The sequence below is a fragment of the Parasteatoda tepidariorum genome, chromosome 2 (assembly GCF_043381705.1).
Source record: "Parasteatoda tepidariorum isolate YZ-2023 chromosome 2, CAS_Ptep_4.0, whole genome shotgun sequence".
NCBI classification, from domain to species: Eukaryota; Metazoa; Arthropoda; class Arachnida; order Araneae; family Theridiidae; genus Parasteatoda; species Parasteatoda tepidariorum.
This window is the reverse complement of record NC_092205.1, coordinates 95,029,606-95,042,291: the sequence shown is the minus strand read 5'-3', so window position 1 is coordinate 95,042,291 and position 12,686 is coordinate 95,029,606. Positions and strand designations below refer to the sequence as shown.

The following is a 12,686-nucleotide window of genomic DNA, read 5'->3' as shown; positions in this document are numbered from 1 at the left end:
CTACGAGTGAGCATCTATATATAATGAAAAGTCCTTGTGACCATTCGAAGTGATCTAAAGGAACAAATCGGAAATAAAACCATCTCACAAAGGATGGATGTTACAATCCTAATGTAAATTAATATATTTTTATTTTAGTAATAATAATAGAAATTAATATTTTTTTAAAACCATCAACCATAAGACAAAGTAACGATATTTATATTATAAGCGTTTAGTAGTCATACATATGTTCAATAATATGCTCATTAATTGTGTAATTGTTTTAATGGAATTTGTATAAATCCTTTCATTATAAACTGTGAAATAATTTAAAGTTATTCCTTCAAAATATTTAAAGTTATTTCCAAAGTCTTCTTGAAATTAAAGACTCAAACTCAATTAAAATTTGCTTAAACTTAGAAGACAGGTTTTATAGAAAGTTTTACTTTGTTATTGTATGTTAAAAGTATATCTTTCGGATTCAGTATCATAATACCTATCTTTTAAAATCTATGCCTTCAAGTCTTTTAAAGCATTTAGATTTTTAAGTTAATTTGCTATCTCAAACAAATCCCGGTAACCACTTAAATTTATCTCAATTATTTTAAATAATTTTCAAATGAAAAATTCGCCTACAGCATTTTATAAGCTATGTTTTTTTTTCTCGAAAGAATTAGCCATTTGATATCAAAAATAACCTTACCATTTAGAAGATTTTCAAAAATTATAACTCTAACTTTTTAATCCCATTTCGATTATATCTTAAGCTCAAAATATATCCATCTCCCTGAAAACAAAATAAAATAAACAAAAAAGTTGTGATTACCTTATTACTATCACTGGCTACCCATTGGTCAAGTGCTTTTTCTCTCTGGATTTAACTCATTTAAACGCCAAGTTTCAAAAATCATGGATTGCAAAAACCGTCTCAATTGATGTTTGCCGTCGGATTGGTTTTCAAATCCTGGCTATATAGTAGGTGTTTCAAGATGTCACTAAATAATTTTCCTTCTTCTGTGTTCCTATTTATATTGAAATCACTGTCAAGACAATAATAATACGTTAATAATAAAACGAATATAAAATTACTTTAAATTATTATTATGTAAATACATTAATAATGACTGCTGGTGAAAAGAAAAAGAAAAAAGGAATTCTAAAAGAATTATCAAGAACCGGTCGCCATAGTAACGCATGCAATGACGACGCATGCGCACTGTTTGCTATTACTTTTGAACACAATTGAAAAGTTTGATGAGGTCCAGATAAAGTGTGCACACCATAAAACTCAAAACAAGAATCATTTTTACCAATGGGTAATAAATATATCAGCAAAGAAATATCTGGGGAAACCAATTTATAAATTTTTAAGGAAAATTATTAGGTAGAAATGTATTATGAAAACTTATTTTTCTTTTGACAACTCGTTACATGATGGTTTTAAATCTTTGAGGAACTGTTTTAGAACTGCAAAACTTTTTTGAGAAATTTATAACATTACTCAAAATTGGTAAGATGAATCTCTGATGAATTGAAATAGTTTATTTTTCCTCCTGCTCCAAAGACCTTTCATTCAAAATTCGATTTGCTATAAATATTTTACGGAAAATGCAAGATTAATGGAAGGCGATAGAAGTAATAAGAATAAAAGCAATCGAAGCAAGAATGCTTCAAATAAAAAGGAAAATTCAGATATTATTCTTTTTCGCTTCATAGAAAATAGAATAATTCGCTTAATCAAACACAAGAAGAATTTCTTAAAGTTAAAATGAAGGTTTCAGAAATCCAAGAACACACTCAATAACAATAAAAAAGAACAGTTCTGTTCGTAAAGTCTTGCAGCATAAATGGTATTATCTGATAAGTGCGCACTTAATTTGGTTCATTGTTGATGTCAAGTCTGAGGATGACGCATATATTAATGAACAAGATTCGCTCAAAAATTATAAAGTTTGAGTTTTTTTTTTTCTTTTTTTTTTTGAAAATTTTTAAAGAAAAATATTAAAAATAACTACAAAGATAAAAAAAAAATTCAAATTTTAAAAAAAAAAATCGATTTATTATACTCCACATCTTCTACGATATGCAAGATATTTTAGTAAACGCATTTAATGTTTATAACAATCGCATTGATGCTACTGTTAAATCAGATATTTATCGAAAATTGATAATAAAATAACCTCAATATTTTCAATATTAGCTATATTTTCAATTTTTCAATATTGCTTATTTATTTTCAATATTAACCAATATTGAATTATTATATTTTCAATATTGGTTGTTGTATTTGGATTTCATTAACATCGTTCATTACGAACATTTTGTAATTTTTCAAAATATTGAGGAGAAAAAATGTTACTGATGAGCTGGAAATGGTTAACGTCGCCATAGTGATATTTCGAAGTATTTTCTTAGCTGCGCGCTTCTTACTTTTAAAGTGTAAAAACAACTGCATGAAGAAAAAAGTTTTTGCTAATCTTACGAAAAAATATAGGTTAAGATTTAATTTATTGATTTAAGGGTGGGTTTACGGGTGGAAATTTTAGTATAAAGAACAAGAAACGGAAATGTATAAGAACGAACGTATAAGGAAGCAAAACGAACGAATGAAATGCCCAAGAACCGTTATGATATGAAATGGTATTGTTTCAACGAACAGTTGTTTTAGTTATTGCAAATTTTAAAAGTTTACTTGTGAGCTCAGTTATTCAGTTTAGTGAGAACTATTAGCAGCTATAATATTTTTTCAGCCATATGAAAATGGCTGAAAATGGTTTTGGAGTGACTCAAATAGCAGCATTTTTATATAAAAAAAAACTAAGCGCGATAAAATTAAAATTTTTTGGAGGTGCGTAACATGGGCTGAGTTCTCAATATAATATTTTTTTAAAAAAATGGCATGTTAGAAATTAATGTATGTAAGTTGGGTTATTATATAAGACAAAATGAAAAGGCAATGAGGTGTATAAAGGAACTGTGCTTGTAAATTGGTAAAGGATATGACAAACGGCTGTAACCAACTAGTAATTAAAGTAATGATATACCTGCAAGTGACGTAGTGTTGGTGTTTCGAACCTAATTGGCTGTTGAAACAGGGCATTTGTTTACGATAGCAACTGTTCTTTCTATTCTATTTCGAGTATACCAAGACTGTCAAGCATTAATTCTCCTAAGTGACGCATTCTAAATTCTTTCACAAAGAGTTTTTTCTCAAGGATTTCAATTACTTCACTATATATTTACACAGAGACTTAACACAAAGACAGGTACGAAACCTAATAAGGCATCGAAGTTGCCAGGTACACAAAACGAAAATATATCATGGTTGCAATAAGATGCGTAAATAACAAGTCTAAGTAAAAGACGTAGACGGGAAAGAATTATATTTCAACTAATTCGATGTGCGATACAACTCTGTATTCAATTTACTTAGCGTTAATTAGCATTCTAACTTATTTAAAAAAGTTTAGCTCAACTTAAATACACCATTTTGCTGATAAAGATTAACTGGGGATGACGTCATTGATTACATATATGGGTATGGGAGATCTTCTTGAAGTGTGAGTACCCAATTTCACTTTAAAATTCGTAGAAACTACATAATTAGCTCAAATTTATTCAACTAAACATTAACAAAATTTCAAACATTTAAAAGCTAAAATTAAAAAAAAATAATTATCATAATCAATAAATTGATACTTCTTGACAACGTAACAGCTTTGAATGAAAATAATAACAAAAACGGATGGTTTATTTAAAAAATTTTAGATCGCAAAACTTAAATCAAAACAGGGAAGCGCACGTGAATATGAAAGCAATTCCAACGGCTAGTTTTATCATCTGAACAAAACAAAAAAAATTAAATTTTCGGAAGCTAATTTAATTTTGCTTGTTTATATCCTGCGAGAAAAATTTTAAATTATACGATTTAGAAAGAACAACAACACACTGGCGAAATAAGAGGAAGAAAAAAAGAACGTTACTTTGTATCTCTCGCCCCAATTCAACGCCAACTGTACGCAGTTGCATCATAATTTAGTCCAAACTTCATCTTTTAATTTAATTAGACTTTTCTGGTGCTTCTCGCCAAAGAATTAAGGGGATCGTTATAAAGTGGATTAAGCTACGGTGATATAAAAAAAAGTAAAATTTCAGAAGTGCCGAGAGCCAAGGTGATAAATATTTATGCGAAGCTGAATTACCACATTCACGAAGTGTTGAAGCTTTTGCTTTGGCAGAATTCTTTAAACGGGTTACAACATGTTAAAAATGTGATACTATCCTCCCAAATTAATTTAGAAATAGAAAAACATCTTGATGTAAAAGAGTTTTCTTTCTTTGCACTTAACACCTTGGTTACTATATTAATTGTAGCTTTTATTTTATTAATTTTTTTTTGGAATTGTGGCGAAATTCTCGTATTATTCTTTCTTGCTTAAAAATGCTCGTGACTTAGAAAAAGAACTTTCAGTTCTTTGATATTTAAATCGTGACAAACAGTACTTGATGTTTGTGGAGCTATAAATAAATCATTAGGCTTTTTTTTTTTTAAACAATGAAATGTTATTTATATATTAATACAGACTGTTGAATCCGTCGTTGCTCAGAACGAGTTGTTTAAGCAATCTTTCTAAACCGTATGGAATTCTAGATAATTAGTACTAATGATATCTCTATTTCTTAACAGTTATAGAGGGAACCGCGATGGCTCAGGGGATAGAGCGGTCGTCTTCCAATTAGGTGAACCAGGTTCGAATCCTAGCGATGGCTCGTCGATAAGAATTCCGCATCCGGATTGCACCGACCACAGTGCTGACGTGAAATATCCTCAGTGGTAGACGGATCATAGGGTAGAGTTTCCTTGTCAGGCTAACCGTGGGTGGTTCTCGTGCTCTTCCTCTCCAAATGCGGGTTAGTTCCACTGTAAGTTCTCCACGAAGGCAAATTTCTCTTAATACTTGATCAAAGAGTTCTCTTGTCTTCTGGATTGGGCTCAAAATGACAAGGCTACGGAGTTAAACATTAGTAGTCGTAAACCCAAAAACTGGGTGGGCAGTTCAACGATGGTTATAAAATAAAATAAAAATGTTTTAGAGGAGAAAAGAATAATACTATACTGCCGCCCTTCTACAAATGAATATTGAAGAAATACTGAGTGCATGAAAGAAACTCTACGTTTGTTAATATATTCTAATATGCCTATCATTCTAGCAAATGTATTTTTACCGTGAATGATCGAAATCAAGAGAATGTCGACTTTCTCAGGTGAATGTCAACATTCACGTAGTCACTTTTTTTTAAATGTCCGAAATTTTTTGTTATATCCAATTATATATTAATTTATTCGTTGGCATTATTACATTAATTCGATATTTTAATATCGGCTGAGAATAGATTAAGAGAAGCATCAGTGTTCGGAGTACCAATTAAATGCATACTAGACAGTGGCAATTGACGTTAAAAAATCAATAATGTAGGGCATACCGGGCAAATGAATACCGGGAAATGGCATTTAACCTTAAAAAAACATTGATATAGGTGTGTATATATATACCAGGACCACATTCCACATTGTGTATAGGACATACCGGGCAGTGGACCTTAACTAGACCAAGTATATATTTCGAACATTTACCAAAGCGACTATGTGATTGTCAACATTGACCGGTGAACGTCAACAACTACCACTGTTTATTTAATATTAATTTGCAATATAATGTATTTTTCTAATGAAACAATACATTTTATTTAGCAAATTGAAAAAATTCTAGCATTAATGGAATTGGAGCAAAATTAAGTACCAAATTAATGTGCCAAATTAATTTCAACTAAAAATATAATCTGCTTTATAAAATGCTATAAACCCAATTTGTAAACAATTTTTTGGATTTTTAAATCTTGACATGTTTTCGAAATCTTTCTGGTATTAATTATTTCAAACTTATTCGCAACGTTACATTTTTCAAAATGCAGTATTTTTCTGACTTTTCATGGAATAAGTCTTCGCTTAATATTTCAAAAGCAAGATTAACGCCGATTTTTAATAACCAGCAGCCAAAAATCTTTTAAGTTTCTGTAATTAAATCAAATTTGAAATTTCGAAAATTCTTTATTTATATAAATGCCCTGATTCTTGTTTCTTTCTTTCGAAAATAGCACATTTTTTTTTCCATTTAAATTAACTTTCGTTAATAAATGTGTTTTACTTTTCGTAAACAATTTATTCTAAATTAGCTTTCCTCAAATGTTTTAGTAGAAGGTAAGCGGATGTCTCAACGGCGATGAAAGGAAGAAAAAAATATATTACCTTAATTAGGAAAACAAAATCTTGTTAATTATTTAGAGTGACAGAAAGTAATTGTAATGAAAATGTTACATAGAATGCAACATTCGCCTTTCTTGCTTCCCCTTGTTATTTACAGTATTATCTTATAATGAATTTTTGGAGCGATGATTCCGCTACTATTTCTAATTAAAGAAGAGTTTCTTAGAAATCATGAACATTTCTTATATATTCGAATCAATTAAACAGTTCATTTATACGTTATATTTCTTCGATATCAAAAACAATGATACAGCTCATTCATGTGCTGCATTTCTTATAAATTACAATTAATGAATCAGTTCATTTATGTGTTACATTTCTTAAGTATTAGAATCCGAGAAATCTCGTTAATTCTAATATATAAAAAATGTAGAATATAAGGTATGTCACATTTTAATTTCTATAGGGAATGTAGCATACATTTATATTATATTTTTTTATAAATTAGAATTATTGAAACTTAATTATAATTATCTTATTATCAAAATTTAATTATAATTTATCTTTATTCTACAATTATAAGCATGCATACATATTTTAGCAGCGAACTTTTGTTTCTGTTTTGTTTTTAATTCACAATAAATGGAAAAGTTAATATTATAATCTTTCAATGTAGAAATTATTAAAATTTTATTTAGTCTGAAATTTTTATTTAAATGACAAAAATAATGTTTGTTAAAGATTTAGCCTGAACAATATCAGATAATATGGATTGTGTGATATCTTTTGAAACTGAATTTGTTTTTCATCCGGTTTATAATAAAATTCTTTTTTAATGTTATTTTTGGTGAGGAAATGTTTTAAAGTGAATCTTTCTTTTTTTACCCATTGACCAAATGGGTCTTGTTTTGGGTCTGATGGCATGCGCACCTTATTTGGACGTCGTCACACTTTTCAACTGTATTCAAGAGTAATAGTAAACAGTGCGCATGCGTCATCATTCTATGCATTGCTATGGCGAACGCTGCTGTTTTTATTTTTATTTCCAGCTTTTTATTTTCACTAGTAGGTATTTTTAATGTATTTACATAATAATAATTTAAAGTATTTTTGTAATCTTTTTATTATTAATGTATAATGACTGTCTTGACGGTGGTTTCAATATAAATATAAATACTGGAGAAGGAAAAGTATTTTGTGACGTCTTGAAACACGTACATAGGTAGGATTTGAAAACCAATTCGACGACAAACATCAATGGAGACAGTTTTGGCAACCCATGATTTGAAATGTTGTGGAGTTCAACGAAGACAATCCTGAAAGAAAAAGCATTTGACCATGGGGTGATCATAATAAGACAATCACAACTTTTTCCATTTTTTTTTTTAAATTTTCGCCCAATCTTAAGAAATCAATTTAATTTCTTTTTTCTATTCTTTTTTTCTTTTTAAAAAAAAAGAATTTTTTCAGTGAACTATAGTTTGTTGATTTGCCTATTTTACTTAATTTTCAGGTGCTCTTCAAGTGAATACGGGTGTTGCAATCTGAAGCCTCGTTAGGTGACCCTTTCTTCTTTCATATTGAAATTGTTAACTTGGGTAAGTAACATTTAATCCAATCTATTTTTTTCCCTTTCTTTCTTTTTATTCAAGAAACTATTTCTAAAGTGAATAACTGAAATGTTTGAGCAGATTCCAGGTTTTTTTCTTCCCATTACACCTCGTGGGGAGAGTAGTTATAGACAATGTCAACCCCCATCTATGAAAAGGTACTCCACTATAGAATCGAGTTAACATATCTTATATACTAGTGAATTGGAATTGTATATTTATAGTGGTAGATATACTACAGTACTCACCCACCAGAATTATATCTGTGTTAGAATTAGATGAACGGATACCACTAGCTGATTCATTGCTGTTTTGTGAGTACCCGGGAGAGCTGTATTAAGATCACCGTACTTTTTGAGTGCTGATCGTGAGAGCTGTGTTAAGTTCACGGTCGCTCCTTTAGCAGTCGAGTGTATACGTTGAACGTCGTGTGTGCTCGAGACTGAGAAGAAACAGCCTGAGGAGGAAAATGTCACAGTCACAAGTAGCAAGTCAATTGTTCAATGTGTACCATCCATCGACGTATGCCTGTTCAAATCGAAGTGGGTGTTTCTACCAAGGTAGGCGTGTTCACATCACGTCCGAAGGTCACCAATATGGGGAGAATAATTATTGACCATGTCAACCTTCATCTATGAAAAGGTACCACACCATAGAATCGAGTTAACGGGTCTTATATACTAGTGAATCGGAATTACATTTTGTAGTGGTAGATACACTACAGTTTAATTAAATTACAAGGGGGTAAGTCTCCTGTTGGCTGTCTCTCATAACCCCAATGATCTTTTAATATCGAACACGAAGTCAAAAGCGTAATAATAATAGTACAGGTAAATATCTTTAACTTAGGGATGTAAAAATATTTATAGGAAAACTATACCCTTATGACTTATATTCAGAAAGGAGTAAAGTGATTATACCTAACCATGCGATTTAAATAAGATTTAAATGGATACTTGTAAGCGATATCACGCGTGTGTGTCGAACTTGATTGGCTTCGAAGTTAACAAAACCCACGCTTTACCTACGATGACGCCACTGGCATATATCCAATTTTTGACTAAAGGAATAGTTTGCTTAATGATGTTAACTTTAATTGCTTGGTTGGTGGGTGTATGTATATGAGATCTATTAGTTACTCAGATCTTTTTTTAAGTTTTGATTAAGTAGCTTAGTTTTTCAAAACTCTTCCAACTTGTAATTATTATTTTACTACCACTTAATAAAATTTTTGCTGATGAATTACGAAATTGACAGTCATGAGATGCACTGTATCAGTATAACTAATGTTGACTCTTGTATTTTTCAACTCTGTATTAAACTCAACTCAATACTATATTAAAAAATGGCCGTGGATTTGAACTTATTTTAAAAAATTTCTTTAAATTGATTTCGTTAGAAAGTAATTTAAATTACATTTTTACATTAAAAGAACTAGATCTAGAATTTAACCAACTAATCTATTTAGTTTTTAATTGCGGAATTTACTAAATGCTGCTATAAGTTGGACTTTCTTTTACATCTTTAGGTTTTCTTTTGAATTTTTAATAAAAAAAAACTTTTGTTGAACTCAATCGGAGTAAATAAAAATCCTGATTATATATTAATTGGAGGAAATTAATTAATGGAAATTATGGAACTTTTCCTAATGACACAAACTAAAAAACGTTGGATAAATTATTTATACGCAGTATAAAAGTTCTAAAGATTTGGTTCGTAATATTGAAATGCAGTATTTTGAAAGCAGTATATATGAAGAGATGTGATTTCATTTAAAGGAATTTTTTATAAAACTTGTTTAAATATTCTGGAATCTTTCAAATGAAGGTACTCAAATAATTTTTTTTGAAATAAATAATTTTAACCATTTCAATTCATGAAACGTACGTCTGTTTTTCAAATTAAATCCCTTAAAAGCTATATAAATTCTACTCAGTATTTATTAGAAGATGTGCTACTAAATGTTAAAACATTTTACTCTTAAAATAATTCATGTGTATAAAAGCTATATAAATTCTACTCAGCATTTATTAGAAGATGTGCTACAAAATGTTAAAACATTTTATTCTTAAAATACTGCATATGTACAAAAGCTTTATAAACTCTATTCTACATTAGTTAGAAGATGTGCTACTAAATATGATATTAAAACATTTATTTTTAAGATAATGCATGTGTATAAGAGCTTATATAAAAAGAAAACTACTATTACCTTAAGGATCTTTCTTTGATCTAGAGCAGGGGTTTCCAACTTACATGAGGATGCGGGCCACAATTAAAAACACTAATCAAATGGCGGGCCACAACTTTATCAAAATTCTATGAAAGACTTTTTTATGTTTAAAAGAACATTAAATATTACTGTCAGATTTTTAATAAGTTGTACGAAACGAAAGTACTGAATTACAAATGAAAATGAGAAGTAGATTTTTAAAAATATTTAATTTTTATTAGTAATATTTTTAAAAATATTAAATAAATAATAAAAATTCGGGCTACAATAACTTTAATGTGTCCCTATGTATTAAACAAATAATGTGCAAAAGATATCTAATTGTAAAGATATAAAACTTTAAAAAGGTTGGTATTAAAACTTACACAGTAGCACACAAAATATTCAATGAGAAAATTGAGATTTGTTTCCTGCAACTACCAGAGAATAGATATTTACATTTAAAATTTACAAATGTGTGTGTAAATATTTTCTTCCAAAATGAGTGAGTGGTTTCAAAAAGTTGAAATTTATAAACACACAAATGTATAATTCAGATATGAGTGTTTTTTTATATATATATGTGTTTATCTTTCTGAAATTTCAACTGAGGGTTATTAAAAAAAAGTTTTAAAAAAATAAGAAAATGTAAACCAATTAACAAATAAAACTAGTGTTTTTTTTCTTCGTTTTTTAACCTTCAGAAATTTGATGCAAGAAAGGAAATGAACCATAAAGTTAAAGAAATATGTAAATATTTTCTTACGCAATTATTTATAATAGGAAGATTTATTTATAAGTTATTCGCAATTTTAATAAATTTTAATTCATAAAACATACTTAATCCAAAATAGGAAATAATACATACATTTAATTTCCTTTAATGAAAAATTATTACAAAATAGGAACTACTACAAAATAAGACCAACTACAGGACTAACTTATAGGATAAACTACAAAATATGAAGGGAAAAAAACAAAATAAAAGGATTCCATAAAAATAGATTTTATATATAACAATAATAACATTTTTCTTAAAAATTAATTTTATGTAAAAAATATGTTATGTATAAAAATAACTTTAAAAAAATATTTTTATAGAAACTGTAGAGACGTCACATCGATCGGTAAAGTAACTACTCAAGGTAAATCGCATAGTGGGACGAAACCGAAATACTAGTGTAGTTAACTGCTTTCAGTGACAAGCAAATGCCTGCTTAATTATTATTCCGATTTCTTCGGTTAACGTTATTAACCACTTCTTTTACCAATTCTTTTGAAGAAAAAAAAATGCAAAAAATCAACATATTTTTATTTTTATTTTAGTAATAAATACATGGAACTAAAACAAAACACAATACACGATTTTTAAGTTGTAATTTAAATGTTTTTTATGTGTAAAAAATATTTCATTGACCATGAGTTTACTATTCCGAGTTATCTCGGGCAAATGAAAAAAAGTTAAGTGTTAGTCTTTGTATATGTTCACATTTTCATGATGTGAAAAATCATCTGCATTACTGCACGAACGTCATTTTTTTTACTCTTTTTTTTCTACGCAAATTCAGCAACCATTGCATATACAATCACACAAAACACGTGAACAGTCCCACAATCCAACAGCAAAACTCTCAAACAAAACTTGGCAAACTTCCGATCACAGATTGTTTTTTATTTATTTATTTCTGTTTCCGGTTCAGTAAAATTGGGATAAAACACAACGATCTGACAAATTCTGCTAGGACCGAGATTTTTCGGGATTATAAATATTTGCAATCTATGCATAAACGAGTTAACTCGGGATAATAAATATTTGCAATCTATGCGTAAACGAGTTAAATCGGGATAATAAATATTTGCAATATATGCATAAACGAGTTAAATCGGGATAATAAATATTTGCAATCTATGCAGAAACGAGTTAACTCGGGATAATAAATATTTGCAATCTATACATAAACGAGTTAATTCGGGATAATAAATATTTGCAATATATGCATAACCGAATTAACTCGGGATAATCAGGAAGAGGTTAATACCAGTGGTGATAAACTATAACAACTATGTCTTTTGATAAAAGTAATAAAAATCAAATTATCCGGTACTTCTAACGCTGAAATTAAATATTTTAGGGTTTAAGTCCTACAGTCTCTGGCCAAATTATTGGACGCACAAAAATATTCTATGTAAAATCTTAACTATCAGGTGATACTATAAGGCTTTATTGTTTTTACGCGACTGAAACCGGTTTGCATTTGTTTACGTTCGTGTATCAGTTGGTTAACATTGTAATGCAATACCATAAAAATAAATACAGATAGGAAGTATATTAGAAATCTCCTGAATAAAACCCCAATACGTGTATGTTTAAATATAAAAGTATTGCCTATAAACTCGTGCAAAATATGTCTTTATTAAACAACTACAGTGTGTCTAATTTTTATAATATACTCATATTACCTGCTATAATAAATATTCTATATAATAAATTCTATATTCTATATATTCTATAATATAAATATTCTATATTCATACCTGATATAATAAATATTCTATATTTATAAAATATATCGTCTAATTTAATCAATTGATACACTAACGTAAACAAGTGCAAACC

General features: G+C 28.8%; 1 protein-coding gene across 1 annotated transcript in view; it reads left to right on the top strand.

Moving 5' to 3' along the window:
• LOC107440417 (uncharacterized) overlaps nt 1–12,686 on the top strand; it is a 574,971-nt gene that overhangs the window by 221,911 nt on the left and 340,374 nt on the right. The window contains exon 3 of the mRNA XM_071177030.1: nt 7,761–7,845. The gene's annotated coding sequence lies outside the window, so the exon portion shown is untranslated. The remainder of the gene's footprint in view (nt 1–7,760; nt 7,846–12,686) is intronic.